At 36.1% G+C, this 15478-nt stretch overlaps 1 long non-coding RNA gene across 8 annotated transcripts in view; it reads right to left on the bottom strand.

The window, feature by feature from the left end:
- The window catches only part of LOC144287959 (uncharacterized), a 183515-nt gene that overhangs the window by 45354 nt on the left and 122683 nt on the right, over positions 1-15478 (bottom strand). For all 8 annotated transcript variants that reach the window (XR_013355847.1, XR_013355846.1, XR_013355844.1 and 5 more), the window contains 3 exons: positions 14707-14759; positions 13871-14070; positions 2432-2483 (listed from right to left, as the gene is read on the bottom strand). This is a non-coding gene — a long non-coding RNA (uncharacterized LOC144287959). The remainder of the gene's footprint in view (positions 1-2431; positions 2484-13870; positions 14071-14706; positions 14760-15478) is intronic.

The raw sequence follows: 15478 nt of genomic DNA, 5'->3' as shown, positions 1-15478 counted from the left end.
CATATAGAAATAGAAGCAAGTGTTAGGCAAAATGAGGAGGCAGATATGTCCAAATGAAAGAACAGGACAATATTATGGTGAGAGAATAACAAAAATGTAAATAAGTAATAAACCTAATGGAGAATTTAAGATGATTTTCATAAAGATACCCAGTGGATTATGAAAAGAGTGGAGGATCTCAGTGAGACACTTAACAAAGAGCTAGAAAACAGAAAATAACCTATTGGAGATGAACTCTGAATATGAGTCCACTAGATGAAATAAATGGTAGACTAGAGGAAGCAGAAGAATGGATAAATGAACTGGAGGGCAGAGTAATGGAAAGCAATTGAGTTGAACAAGGGAGAAAAAAAAAAAAAACAGTAACAAGTGAAAATGGACTTAGGAAACTCAGTGACACCATAAAATATAAAACATTTGCAGTATAGTGATCCCAGAAGGAGTAGAGAGAGAGAAAAGGGGAGAGAGAATTTATTTTAAGATAATAGTGGAATACATAATGAATCTGCAGAAGGAAACAGTAATCCAGATCCAGGAGCACAGGGAGCCTACAACAAAATCAATCCAAGGTGGTCCACACCAAGACATATATTAATTAAAGTGGCAAAAGTGGTGATAGAGAATTTTAAAGCAGGAAGAAAAAAAAATCCACATGGACACAAAAACACCAGTTACATCTAAGGGAAATCACATAAGGTTGGAAGCTTATTTTTCAGCAGAAACTTTGCATGCCAGAAGAGTGTGGCATGATATATTTAAGCTGATGAAAGGGAAAAGTTTGCCACCAAGAATACTCTATCCAGCAAGGCTATCATTCAGAATAGAAGGAGACACAAAGAGTTTCCCAAACAAAAGTTAAAGGAATTCATGTCCACTAAACCAACCCTATAAGAAATCTTATAGGGGACTCTGAGTAGAAAGAAAGGACAATAACTAGAAATAAAATTAGGAAGCACAAAAGCAAGAAGTATATCTATAGAAGTCAGTCAAGGGATTCACAAAATAAAAGGATATAAGTTATGACAACATATACCTAAAACGTGAGAGGAGGGGTATTAGAATAAGAATATTAATATTAAAGATTATAGCATAAATAAATGAAATAAAAATTTAAGTAAGTAAATAAATAGATCAAAGAAACCAGGAGGTGGTTCTTTGAAGAATCAACAAAATTGATAAACCTTTAGCCAGACTAATCAAAGAAAGTAATAGGACTCAAACAAACAAAATCAGAAAGGAGAAATAGCAATCAATACCACAGAAATATAAAAGATATAAGAAAATATTATGAAAAATTATATGCCAACAAATTGGACAACCTAGAAGGTATAGGTAAATTTCTAGAGACAATATAACCTCCCAAAACTGAGTCAAAGAAATTGAAAATTTGAACAGGCCAATCATCAGAAAGGAAATCTAATCAGTAATCAAAGAATTCTCAACAGGGACAAATAAACAGTCAGTTAAGCATCTGACTTCTGCTCAGGTCATGATCTTTTGGTTCTGGGATCAAGCCGTGAGTCAGGCTCCATATTCAGTGGGAAGTCTGCTTGTCCCTCTCCTTTTGCCCCTTCCGTCACTTGTGCTCTTGTGCACATTCTCTCTCTCTCTCTTTCTCTTTCTTAAGTAAATAAAATCTTTAAAAAAAAAAAAATTCCTGGCAAACAAAAGTACAGGACCAGATGGCTTCACAGCAAATTCTACCAAGCATTTAGAGTTAATGCTTATTCTTCTCAAACTATTCCATAAAATAGAAGAGAAAGGAAAACTTCTAAATTCAGTCTTTGAGTTCACCATTATCCTAATACCAAAACCAGATAAAGATCCCACAAAAAGAGAGAGAGAGACAGAGAGACAGAGAGAACTACAGGCCGATATCTCTGATGAGAATAGATGGAGAAATCCTCAACAAAATATTTGCAAACCAAATCCAACAATACATTTAAAAAGTCATTCACCACCATCAAGTGAGATTTATTCCTGAGATGCAGTGGTGGTTCAAGAGTCACAATCAATCAACATGATACATCACATCAACAAGAGAAAGGCTAAAACCTGGATGCTCATTTCAATAGACATGAAATGATAGGTAGATAGATAAATGATAGATAGATAGATATTACTCAGATGTTTTGGCTACTGTAAATAATTCTATAATATATATTATATTACTCAGCCATAAAAAAGAATGAAATCTTGCCATTTGCAAACAAATCTAGAGAGTATTATGCTAAGCAAAATAAGTCAGTCAGGGAAAGACAAATACCTTATTTCACTCATATGTGGATTCTAAGACACGTAACAAGGTAACAAAGAAAATAGACACATACCAAAAAACAGACTCTTAACTGTAGAGAACAGTCAGGTGGTTACCAGAAGGGAGGGGGGTTAGGGGATACTTAACAGTTAAAGGGTTCATAAGTACACTTACCTTGATAAGCACTGTGTTATGTATAGAATTGTTGAATCACTATATTGTACACCTGAAAATCAATTATACTGGAATTAAAATTGATAAAAATAGAAAAAGAAATAAAATCAGGTTGGTAAATCAGTAAGATGTTGTACACTTAAACCTACACAACATTTATGTCATTTACAGCTCAATAAAGCTGGAAGGAAAGAAAAAACAGGAAACAAATGAAACAAATAATTCAACCTCCTATGAATCATTAATTTTTTTTTTTGGAGAGGATTGTGAAAAATAATAATGATGATATTCTCCATAGCCCATTAGTAACTAAGCAACAAAGGTCTAAATTAGCCTGTGTTTTTTCTGTGATATAACATAAAACAAATATAAGATACAGTATTTGTCATTTGATATACTTCTTATCTCCTGTAAATACTGCTTCCTCAACACTTCATTATAAAACTTAAACATTATCTTTATAAAGATTGCTATAACCTACAAATATTTTCCTCATAATCACCCAAGAAGATATATCTAATATCATGAGTCATTTTAAACAGTCAACCTAGTGTTGTGGATTAATATAACCTAAAGAAAACAAAAGTTATGTGCTAAATTACAACAGATGAAAACTACATGCACTCAAGAATCATTTTTGGCAACACCTATCTGAAAGTTGTTACTGAATTTTGCTACTTAGCAGGATGCTGTCAAATAATTTATTAACAGACAAAAATCAGAGAAGTGAATCAAAAATCTCAGCATGTCCTTTGGACAGCCAACAACCTGACATCCATGTTAAATTAAACTCCAGACAGAGCTGAAGAAGGATGGTGCCCTTCACCCCAATATGCACGAAACTCAGATTTGCTATAGCAGCCTTGTCCTGTAAGAGTTTCCTCAGTATGCTATAGATAATATTAAGTGGTAAAGCAATATCAGGTATAAAGACATCACAAATTAGAGTTTAGCATTAGTGTTTCTAGGTTTGCAGGTCTATAGAATTTTTTTAAAAGATTTTATTTATTTATTCATCAGAGACACACAGAGAGAGAGAGAGGCAGAGGCACAGGCAGAGGGAGAAAGCAGGCTCCATGCAGGGAGCCCGATGTGGGATTCGATCCCGGGTCTCCAGGATTGTGCCCTGGGCCAAAGGCAGGCGCCAAACCGCTGCGCCACCCAGGGATCCCCTGATGTTATTTCTTAATTTAAATTTATATATATTAAAAATAAAAATAAAAAATAAATTTATATATATTACTTTATTGCAAAGCAATATTAAAATTAAAACTGGAATGCTCAAATTATAGAAGTTGTCTACAATTCCATTTGATAAATAGAGGCCAAGTTTTCACTCATATTTGGTTATTACCTATTGGCAATAATTTGAATAATATTTGTTATTTCATATCCTTACCTAGATATACAGGTTGCATAATTCTTCATCTGGGGAAAATCCTTAAGTTTTGCTTTTTTTGGGGGGGGGGTTTATTTATTTATTCATGAGAGACGTACAGAGAGGCAGAGATATTGGCAGAGGGAGAAGCAGGCTCCCTGTGGGAAGCCTCATGCGGGACCCTGTGCCAGGACGCCAGGATCCTGAGCCAAAGGCAGACGCTCAACCGCTGAGCCACCCGGGTTCCCTAAGTTTTGCTTCTTAAAAAATTGGACGGACATAGTTTCAAACCTTACCCCCATACACTAGGTTTACCCCGTACATTAGGTTTGTTTTGTTGTTGTTTTTGTACAGATTTTTAAAATATATATTCATCTTTTTTAAAGATTTATTGATTTATTGATTTATTGATTTATTGATTTATTATAGACAGAGAGAGAGAGAGAAAGGCAGAGACACAGGGGGAGGGAGAAGCAGGCTCCATGCCGGGAGCCCCACGCAGGACTCGATCCCAGGACTCCAGGGCCGTGCCCTGGGCCAAACGCAGGCACTAAACCACTGAGCCACCCAGGGATCCCCAAAATATATCTATCATATACACTTTTCTCAGTGTATATGATTTAGATAATTTCAGCGTGGTTGTTTATCACATCTGTTTAGGTGTACAAGTTATTTTTTCCCTTGAATTTACTTCTCTTATTAATCATTCAGAAATAATAAAACTAAAACTCTCTTCCTTGACTTGTGATTTTCCTGATTCCTTGGCCATTGACTGGCTACTTTTCAGAAAGCACAAGTTATGATCTATCATAACAAATAAAATTCTTACTGCAATTTTAATGATATGTCTCAGTAGTCACTTTTGCTTACACATGCATATCATTCAAGCTCCATGAGAAAAAATTTTAATACTGGATTTTAATATGAACAAAGATAAACATCTCTACTTTTTAAAACACCAGTTGCAGTGATTTATTTAAAGCTAGAGCCTTTTATATGGAATTTTTTTCTTGTGGTATATTTTATAACAAAGAGCTAATCAATGAATAATTAAAACACTATTTTAGGTAGCTGTCAGATAAAGAACAAAGTAGATACAGGGGAGTATAATTAATTAATATCCTTCAGGCTCTATTATGCTTTATTTTTTATTTGATATGACAAAAACTTAGAACTGTTTTGATTTCAAATAAAATCAACTTTAGCCTAAGGAGAAAGGCATAATTTATTATGAGGATATGGAGGAGTCTTATTAAAAGAGGGGGGACACAATATGACCTCAGCAAGAACTCTAATCCAGAAACCGGATGGATGCTCTTTATCCCATCTTCTTGCCTTTTTTAGGGTTATCATTTTTGTTGTTGCTGTTACTGTTTAGTCGCTGTCTTTGTTAAGTGAATTCATCTTTTCCTAGATCAATATGAAGAAAAGCATGGCCACCAATAACTATTAACATGATACTTATGTAGTTTGCTGGGGTTTGATTAGCCCCAAATTCTTGGAGACTCATCTTCTGAATGGCCAGCAAACATCAAGCATCATGGTCTATTTTCAGAACTTGACTGTGGAAGCTTTTACAATGACAGATCTTTGAAAATTTTAGAGATAGGGCTCAGATATGTGGTGCTGGAGTTATACTCTTATAAATGCCTGGCACACAATAGAGGAGGGAAAATCCATAATTTGAACATAATACATTGTGATTTTCTTTACAGGAACCCAGAATAGTCACTTTAACATAATTTTATGATTCCTCCATATAATGTTTTTAATATATAACCCAATCTATTGATAGCAATTTTATCAAATGTCAAAAGAGATAAAATTTTGACCATTTCATACGATTTAACCAATATATTGGACAACATTACAATGTATATAAATTATTCTGTGATACATAAATCAGTATTAAAATGGCTTATATTGCCAGACATCGATAAATAAATGAACGCATTCACCATAAGTTAATTGTGTATATATAATATGCCAGGCACTAATCTAGGAACTGAGGATATATTATTAAGCAAAACAGACAAAACTCTGACAAATTGTCACAAAATATTAATATGTATTCATCTCATTTGAACTAAACCTTATTTCTATATTTACAAAAAAAATCGAGTTGGATTTTCACTTATTAATATGTCCATGCTCTTTTCTTGATCATTAACTATATTGTTCTGTTGGAGCAAAAACATTAAAATTCTTAGAATAAGTACATATATATAAAACAGATGAAAAAGAGAATCAGTAGTTTTAAGAGTTGATGGGGTAGGGTGGCCCGAGTGGCTCAGTGGTTTAGCGCCGTCTTCAGCCCAGGGCGTAATCCTGGGGACCTGGGATCGAGTCCCAAGCCAGGCTCCCTGCATGGAGCCTGCTTCTCCCTCTGCCTGTGTCTCTGCCTCTCTCTCTCTCTGTGTGTCTCTCATGATTAAATAAATAAAATCTTAAAAAAAAAAAAAGAGTTGATGGGGTAGATTTTTTCATAAGGCGAGATAAAAAAAATAATGGGCCATGGTCTCTCAACCAAATTTGAATCAAGTTATTCTAAAACTTGCAAAAGTTATGTATCATATAAATATAAGATCATGAGCATTCAGCTTGAAATGTCAATGTTGTTTAAAGTTTGTTTTTTCAATGAAGCATGTTTCTATTGATAGATTTTAAGGCTTCATTTTGGCAAAAGACAAATATGATGCATTTTGTCAAATGCACAAAAGAGCGGAAGAGTGAATTTCCTCTCTTCGCTTTAACTAAGATATCCATCGTTTCCTGTCTTCAGACATTGGTGCTTCTTTTTCTTCAGCCTTTGAACTTGAACCAGGGCTTACACCATTTCTCCCTGTGCCTTTTCCAGCCTTTGTAGTCCAATTACACCACTGGCTTTTTTGGTTTCCCAGTTTGCAGATGGCAGACTGTGAGATTTCTCAGTCTCCATAATTGCATGAGCCAATTCCTATAATAAATCTTCTCTCCCGTGTGTATCTCTCTATATTCTATTGTTTCTATTTCTCTGGAGAACCTTGACAAATATAAAGCTGTTCAATTCTACTGTATCCTTATGGCTTTCTGCCTGCTGGATCCATCAATTTCTGATAGAAGTACATTGAAAAATCCAACTCTAATGGCGGATTTATATATTCTTGCAGTTTTACCATTTCTTGCCTGATGGATATTGACGCTATATCCTTAGGTGTATTAACATTAAGAATTGTTGTGTCTTCTTGAGGATTGACATTTTATAAATATGTAGTGCCCCCCTTTAAAACCTGAAACCTTTCCCTGCTCTGAAGTCATCTTTGTCTAAAATTAATACCGCTACTTCAGCTTTCTTTTGATTAGCATTGGCATGGTATGTATTTCCCTATCCCTTTACTGTAAATCCATCTGTGTCTTTATATTTAAAATAGGTTTCTTTTAGGAGCACCTGGGTGGCTCAGTTGGTTAAGTATCTACCTTCAGCTCAAGTCATGGTCCCAGGGTCCTGGGATCCAGCCTGACTTCGACATCTGTCTCCTTGCTCAGTGGGGATCCTGCTACTCCCTGTCCCTCTGCCTATCACTCCCCTTGCCTGTGTTTTCTCTGTCAAATAAGTGAATAAAATCTTAACTAACCAAATAATAAAATTGATTTATTTTAGACAACGTATTGTTGAGCTGTTTGTTTTTAGCCTACTGATCTGTCAGTCTCTGTCTCTTAAAAGGTCTATTCAGATCATTCATATTGAAAGTGATTATTGATATAGTTGGACTTATATTTATCTTTTTTGTAACTGCTTTCCAGTCATTGCACTTGTTCATTGTTTCTTTATCCTTCTCTCCTTTTCTGCCTTCTCTGGTTTTAACTGAGACACAATGCTATGAACATCAGGGTGTAGGTGTCTTGACAATTCACTACATCTGTATCTTTGGGGTGAATACCCAGTAGTGCAATTGCTGGGTCATAGGGTAACTGTATTTTTAACTCTTTGAGGAACCTTCACACAGTTTTCCAGAGTGGCTGTACCAGTTTGCTTTCCTATCAACAGTGTAAGAGGGTTCCCCTTTCTCCACATCCTTGCCAACGTTGTTGTTTCCTGTCTTGTTATTTTCGCCATCTCACTGGTGTGAGGTGGTATCTCATAGTGGTTTTGTTTTGTATTTCCCTGATGGCAAGGGATGCAGAGCATATTCTCATGCACTTGTTGGCCATGTGTATGTCTTCTTTGGAGAAATTAATGTCTTTTGCCCATTTCATGATTAGGTTGTTTGTTTCTTGGGCATGGAGTTTGATAAGTTCTTTATGGATCTTGGATACTAGCCGTTTATCTGATAGGTCATTTGCGAATATCTTCTCCCATTCTGTAGGTTGTCTTTTAGTTTTGTTGACTGTTTCTTTTGCTGTGCAGAAGGTTTTTATTTTGATTAAGTCCCAATAGTTCATTTTTGCTTTTGTTTCCCTTGCCTTCATAGATGTACCTTGAAAGAAGTTGCTGTGGCCAAGTTCAAAAAGGTTGTTGCCTATGATCTCCTCTAGGATTTTGATGGATTCTTGTCTTACATTTAGATCTTTTATCCATTTAGAGTATCTTTGTGTATAGTGTTCTGCACGTGGCTGTCCAATTTTCCCAACACAATTTTTTAAAGACACTGTCCTTCTTCCAGTGAATATTCTTTCCTGCTTTGTAGAATATTAGTTGACCATAGAGTTGAGGGTCCATTTCTGGGTTCTCTATTCTGTTCCATTGATCTATGGGTCTGTTTTTGTGCCAGTACCGGTACTTGTCTATGATCAAGACATAGCTTTGAAATACAGCTTGAAATCTGGCATTGTGATGCCCCCTGCTTTGGTTTTCTTTTTTAACATTCCCCTGGCTATTCGGGGTCTTTTCTGATTCCATACAAATCTTAAGATGATTTGTTCTAACTCTGAGAAGAAAGTCTACGATATTTTGGTAGGGATTACATTGAACATGTAAATTGCCCTGGGTAGCATAGACATTTTCACAATATTTATTCTTCCAATCCATGAGCATAGAATGTTTTTCTATCTCTTTAAGTCTTCCTCAATTTCTTTCAGACGTGTTCTGTAGTTTTAGGTTATAGATCCTTTACCTCTTTGGTTAGGTTTATTCCTAGGTATCTTATGGTTTGGGGTGCAGTTGAAATGGGATTGATTCCTTAATTTCTCTTTCTTCAGTCTCATTGTTAGTGTACAGAAATGCACTGATTTTTGGTCATTGATTTTGTATCCTGCTACATTGCTGAATTGCTGTATGAGTTCTAACAAGCTTGGGGTGGAGTCTTTTGGGTTTTCTATATACATTTCTATATCATGTCATCTGCAAAGACGGAAAGTTTGACTTCTTCTTTGCCAGTTTGAGTGCTTTTTATTTCTTTTGGTTGTTGTTGTCTGATAGCTGAGACCTAGGACTTCTAGTACTGTGTTGAATAACAGTTCAGAGAGTGGACATCCTTGTCATGTTCCCGATCTTAGTGGAAAGGCTCTTAGTTTTTTTTCCCATTGAGAATGATATTCACTGTGGGCTTTTCATAAATGGCTTTTAAGATATTGAGGGATGTTCCCTCTATCCCTACACTCTGCTTTCTCTGCATCTGTTGAGAGGATCATATTGTTTTTGTCTTTTCTCTTATTCATGTGATCTATCATATTGATTATTTTATTAGTATTGAACCATCCTTGCATCCTGGGGATAAATCCCACTTGGCCATGGTGAATAATCTTAATGTGCTGTTGGATCCTATTAGCTAGTATCTTGTTGAGAATTTTTGCATCCATGTTCATCAGGGTTATTGGTCTATAAATCTCCTTTATGGTGGGGTCTTTGTCTGGTTTTGGAATTAAGGTGATGCTGGCCTCATAAAATGAGTTTTGAGGTATTCCATCCCTTTCTATCTTTTGGAACAGCTTTAGTAGAATAGGTATTATTTCTTCTTTAAACATTTGGTAAATTCCCCTGGGAAGCCATCTCGCCCTGGACTTTTGTGTCTTGGGAGGTTTTTGATGACTGCTTCAATTTCCTCCCTGGTTATTGGCCTGTTCAGTTTTTCTATTTCTTCCTGTTCCAGTTTTGGTAGTTTGTGGTTTTCCAGAAATGCATCCATTTCTTCTAAGATTGCCTAATTTGTTAGCATATAGCTACTCATAATACGCTTCTAAAATCGTTTGTATTTCCTTAGTATTGGTTGTGATCTCACCTCTTTCATTTGTGATTTTATTAATTTGAGTGTTTACTGTTTTCTTTTTAATAAGGCTGGCTGGGGCTTTATCTATCTTATTAATTCTTTCAAAGAACCAACTCCTGGTTTGGTTTAACTGTTCTAAATTTCTTCTGGTCTCTATTTCATTGAATTCTACTCGAATCTTTATTTTCTGTTTTCTGCTTGGTTTAAGCTGTATTTGCTGTTCTTTCTCCAGTTCCTTTAGGTGGGAGGTTAGCTTGTGTATTTGTTCCAGTTATTTGAGGGAGACTCAGGACTGCCTTGGCTGTATCCCAAAGATTTTGAATGGATTTTCATTTTCAGTAGTTTCCATGAATCTTTTTAATTTTTTTTCTAATTTCCTGGTTGACCCATTCATCTTTTAATAGGATGCTGTTTAACCTCCATGTTTTTAAGTCTCTTCCAAATTTCTTCTTATGGTTGTGTTCTAGTTTCAAAGCATTATGGTCTGAAAATATGCAAGGGACAATCCCAATCTTTCGGTATTGGTTGAGACCTGATTTGTTACCCAGTATGTGATATATTCTGGAGAAAGTTCCATGTGCACTTGAGAAGAGTGTGTATTCAGTTGCATTCAGATGGAATGTTCTGTCTATATCTGTGAAATGTATTTGGTCCAGTGTATCATTCAAGGCCCTTGTTTCTTTGGTGATGTTCTGCTTAGAATATCTGTCATTTGCTGAGAGTGCCATATTGAAGTCTCCTACTATTAGTGTACTATTATCTAAGTATCTCTTTACTTTGGTTATTAATTGATTGATATACTTGGCGGCTCCCACATTAGAGGCATAAATATTCATAATAGTTAGGTCTTCTTTTTGGATAGACCCTTTAAGTATGATACAGTGTTCCTCTTCATCTCTTACTACAGTCTTTGGTATAAACTTTAATTTATCTGCTATGAAGATTGCTACCCCAGCTTTCTTTTGAGGACCATTTAAATGGTAAATGGTTTTCCACACCTTCATTTTCAGGCTGAAGTCCTAAGGTCTAAAATGAATCTCTTGTACACAGCACCTCGATAGGTCTTGCTTTTTTATCCAGTCCTATACCCTGCGTCTTTTGATGGGATCATTTAGTCCATTCACGTTCAAAATAACTATTGAAAGATATGAAATTAGTGTCATCATATTACCTTTACAGTTTACTGTTGTGGATTGTTTCTTTGGGCTCCCTCTTTCTTTTATAGGGTCCTTCTTAATATTTCTTGCAGAGTCGGTTTGGTGGTCACATATTTTTTACTTCAACAGCCTTGCTGGATAAAGCATTCTTAGCTGCATGTTTTTCTCATTTAGTACCCTGTATATATCATGCCAGCCCTTTCTGGCCTGCCAGGTCTCTGTGGAGAGGTCTGCTGTTATCTTATATTTCTCCTCCTATAAGTTAAGAATCTTATCTCGAGCTGCTTTAAGTATTTTCTCTTTACCTTTGAAATTTACCTTTGAAATTACCTCTTTACCTTTGAAATAGTGTCAATTTACCTTTGACACTATTAAATGTCAAGATGTTGAACAGTTTTTATTGATTTTTTTGGGGGGGGGTCCTCTCTACCTCTTGGATCTGAATGCCAGTTTCCTTCCCTAGGTTAGGGAAGTTCTCAGCTATGATTTGTTCAAATATACTTTGTGATCTTCTCTCTCAATCTCTCTCTCTCTCTCTCTCCCTCTCTCTCTCTCTCCCTCTCTCTCTTCCTCTTCTGGAATCCCAATTAGACATATATTCTTCCTTCTCAATCTATCATTTATTTCCCTTTCCACATGGGCTCTTAATTATTTTTCTCTTTTTTCATCAGCTTCCTTCCTTTCCATAAACTTGTCTTCTATGCCACTCACTCTCTTTTCTACCTTACTAACCCTAGCAGTTAGAGCATCCAGTTTGGATTATATCTCAGTTAAAGTATTTTAAATTTCAGCCTGATTAGATCTCAATTCTGTAGTAACAGAGTCTCCAGAGTCCTCTGTGCTTTTTTTTTTTTTCCAGAGCCACCAGTAACTTTAACTTCTGAATTGAATTTCTGACACCGTATTTAAATCCATGTTTAGTAACTCTGTGGCAGACAGTATTCCTTCTGGTTCTTTCCTTTGTGGTGAATTCTTCCTTCTAGTCATTTTTGTCCAGTGCAGAGTGGCTGTATGAGTGAGGTGAGTCAAAAATTATCAACCACGACCTAAATAAAATACAGTCTAGATGATTCTGCAGAGGTCAGAGACCAGAAATTAAAGATAAAGAAGAACAGAACAAAATAAAATGAAAGGACCACTAAAGTGAAAAACCAATTTTAAAACAAAATAGTGAAAATAAAAAACCAAAAACAAAGAAGAAAAAGAAGAAAAAGAGGGGTTGGTGAGGAAGTGGTGGTGGGGAGAGAAAACAGTCTCCCTGAGGGGACCTAGAGGTTTATCCTTTTGGTTCTGAGTGCATTTTGTTTTGTATGTTAGAAGATGCTCAATCCCGAATTTATATAAATCAGCAATACTTACATAAAGACCCTCAACCACAAACGCATAACCAAGATAAAAGAGGGGGACAGAATGGGAAGGAAGAGAGAACAGTCTCACAGAGTGAACCAACATGGTATTTCACTTGGTTCTGGGTGTCGTATTTTGGTCGTGTGTTAGAAGGTACTAACTTCCACCACCATAAAACAAAATGAGACAGGAAAAACAAAAAACAGAAACCCATATCTCATATATATACCAAAATTAAATTGAAAATGTTGAAGGGAATCCAGAAGTGAAAAATATATCTAAGACATGTAATTGTAGAAATATGAAAGTCAAAAGGAAAAAGCTTAAAAATGAGGTGATAAATAGTATTATGGTTAAGGCAGGAAAAGAGAAAAAATATTAGAATTTTTTAACCTGATATAAAAACAAGTCGTAATGGGAAACGAAAAGAAAAAAAAAAAAAACGGAAAGAAAACTCTCTAGTTCTATATACTATTTTCCCTCATTCCTGGAGCTTTCCAGTGCTGCTTGTTCAGTAAACTTGGTTTTCCCTTGTACTTCCAGAAGTTCTTCTGCGGGTGGGGTCTGCTGCACTCATTCTCAGGTGTCTGTGCCTGGGCAGAAATGCCCTGACCATTGCAAGGTGCTGAGTTGTTTATCCTGCGAGGTCTTTGTTCTCTAGAGGCCCTGCCTCTTCCAAGTGCAAGATGAAAACAAGAGAAAAAACAAAAATGGCAGCGGCCAGATTTCCAGCTCTGGAGTCTACTCCTCCTGAGTACTCAACCTCAGTCTCCCACTATACACTGGCATAGAAGCTCATGGGGGCAAGCACCCAGCAGCAGGAGAGTTCTCACTTTCCTGTGCCCTTCCTACTTCTGCCTGTCCCAGGGGGAACAAAGGACAGCTGGCTTTGTCCACTTTGGTGCCCTCGGATCGATGGCCCTGTCCCTCTGGACCTGCACTCCTGGGGGCCGCCTCTCCCAAAGGGAAGAGAGGACAGCCACCTCTGTCCATTGCCAGGCTCTAGGGTTAAAGGGAGCTCCAGAGCTGGTCCATGTAACTGCTGGCTTTTCCCAAATGCCCCAGAGGACTATGGTGCTCCAGCCCTTTACCTGTATCAGACAGAGGTTTGCTGTGAGCTTTCTTTGGGGCTCCCCTCCAGTTATTATTCCTTCCGGAATCTTGAGGCTTCACTGCCCCTCCTGGGATTGTGCCCTATTTCTCTGCTAAGCACTTTCTGTCAGGGGAAGACTCAGGTGCGGACTTTTAAAGATCTCACTTGTCCAGGGCTGGGTTTTCATACCTCAGAGGCTTTTGAGGCTCCACTTTCAACCGACTTGTCATGGTTCCCCTACCCCACTTGATTTATTTTTTATTATTTTCACCTTCCTACCTTGTTAGATGCAAAAACTTTTTTCTCTGTAGCATTCCAGCTGTTCTCTCTTTACATCTCAGGTTGACTTCGTAGGTGTTCAGATGTTTTTAAAATTATCTAGGTAAGTTTGTGGGACCAGATGAGTTGAGGACCTCTGCTATTCCTCCATCTTGCCTCGACCTCATGTTTGATTTTTTTCAAAATAAAATATAATTTTCCTAGAGGGTGAAATTATAAACATTTAATTTAAGCTATAAGGGTCAGTTATTTCTTAAAAGGTGAAGTTAAGCCCTTTACCCTTTATGAGTGTCCTGTTTAGTTCGTTCCAATTATAATTTATTTTTTCTCTTTTAGGAACTATTTTAATATATATATATATATATATATATATATATATATATATATATATATTTTAAATGTTGAAATAGTATGAATTCTTTTTTTATAAATATATAAACTTTTGAATACAATTGAATATTTTTAGACTATTGTGAATGTACTGTATTGATTTATGTGCTGTGAATGATCTATAATTAATTACCCATCATTTTATAATTAAGTTCTTCTTATTTTGGATTTCATTATGGCATTTAATAAATAATCATATAGTTATTTATATTTTTGTGCTTTTAATTTAAATCAACTCTCTGAAGTGAAATTACTGAGAAGACAGAACACTATTGGAGTTGAGAATATTTGCTGAAGTGGTTGCCCTGTAGCTTGGGGAAAAGAAGCTTAAGCCCAGAGTATGCCAAAGTAAGGATTCTATATGATCCTAGTGGGCTAAAATCCCAAGGAGCTATGTGCTTAGTATAAGGGTAAAACTAGAAATAAATCTATTCCCCCATACTCACCTCAAGTGTCTTCATTCACACTAAAAAATGCTTGTTTGGAACTTCACAGCTCACTGAAGAGGAAAAAAAAAGACTAATTTTGTTACCGTAGAAGATGCCTTACATAGGTTTTCAGACAAAAATTATATATTTAGGTGGTCCAAATAATCAACAGCTAATAATTTTGGTAAAAATATAGTCGTGGAGCTTAACAGAAGTAAATTCAGGGGCACCTGGGTGTACCAGTAAGCATCTGCCTTCTGATCAGGTCATCGAGCCCACATCTGGCCCTAGCCTCAGCAGGGAGTCTGCTTTACCTTTCTCTCTTCCTCTGCTTGTGCACACACATTCTCTCTCTCTCTCTCTCTCTCTCTCTCTCTCAAATAAAAAGAGACACCAGTATTCTGGTGTGTCTATTAAACTATGTCTAATTGCTTTCTGTGTTCAGTGTGAAACTATTTATCTTCATAAGAATATTTGCTCCATTTGGATTTATTGTAACCACAGATACTTAGATTTATTTCCACCACCTTATTTTATTCTTATTTTTCCCTGCATCTTTTTTTATGTATGTTTCTCTTTTCTTAGTTTTTGGGAGTTTTTTTGCGGGGGAGTCTTTTTTCTTATTCTACAAATTTTCTCAAGTACTTGGGAACTTATATACTCATATAATTGTTGTATATATGATATAAATCATAATACCCATTCTGAATTCATTCTAATATTATTTAACATTTTTATTGCCCACGTAAACTCTAGAAGGGTCTTAAAACACTTAAAGCTCTATCATCCA

Source organism: Canis aureus, chromosome 17 (genome assembly GCF_053574225.1).
Source record: "Canis aureus isolate CA01 chromosome 17, VMU_Caureus_v.1.0, whole genome shotgun sequence".
In the NCBI taxonomy this organism is placed as follows: Eukaryota; Metazoa; Chordata; class Mammalia; order Carnivora; family Canidae; genus Canis; species Canis aureus.
Note: the sequence above shows the minus strand (reverse complement) of the source record. Positions and strands in the feature narration are given on the sequence as shown.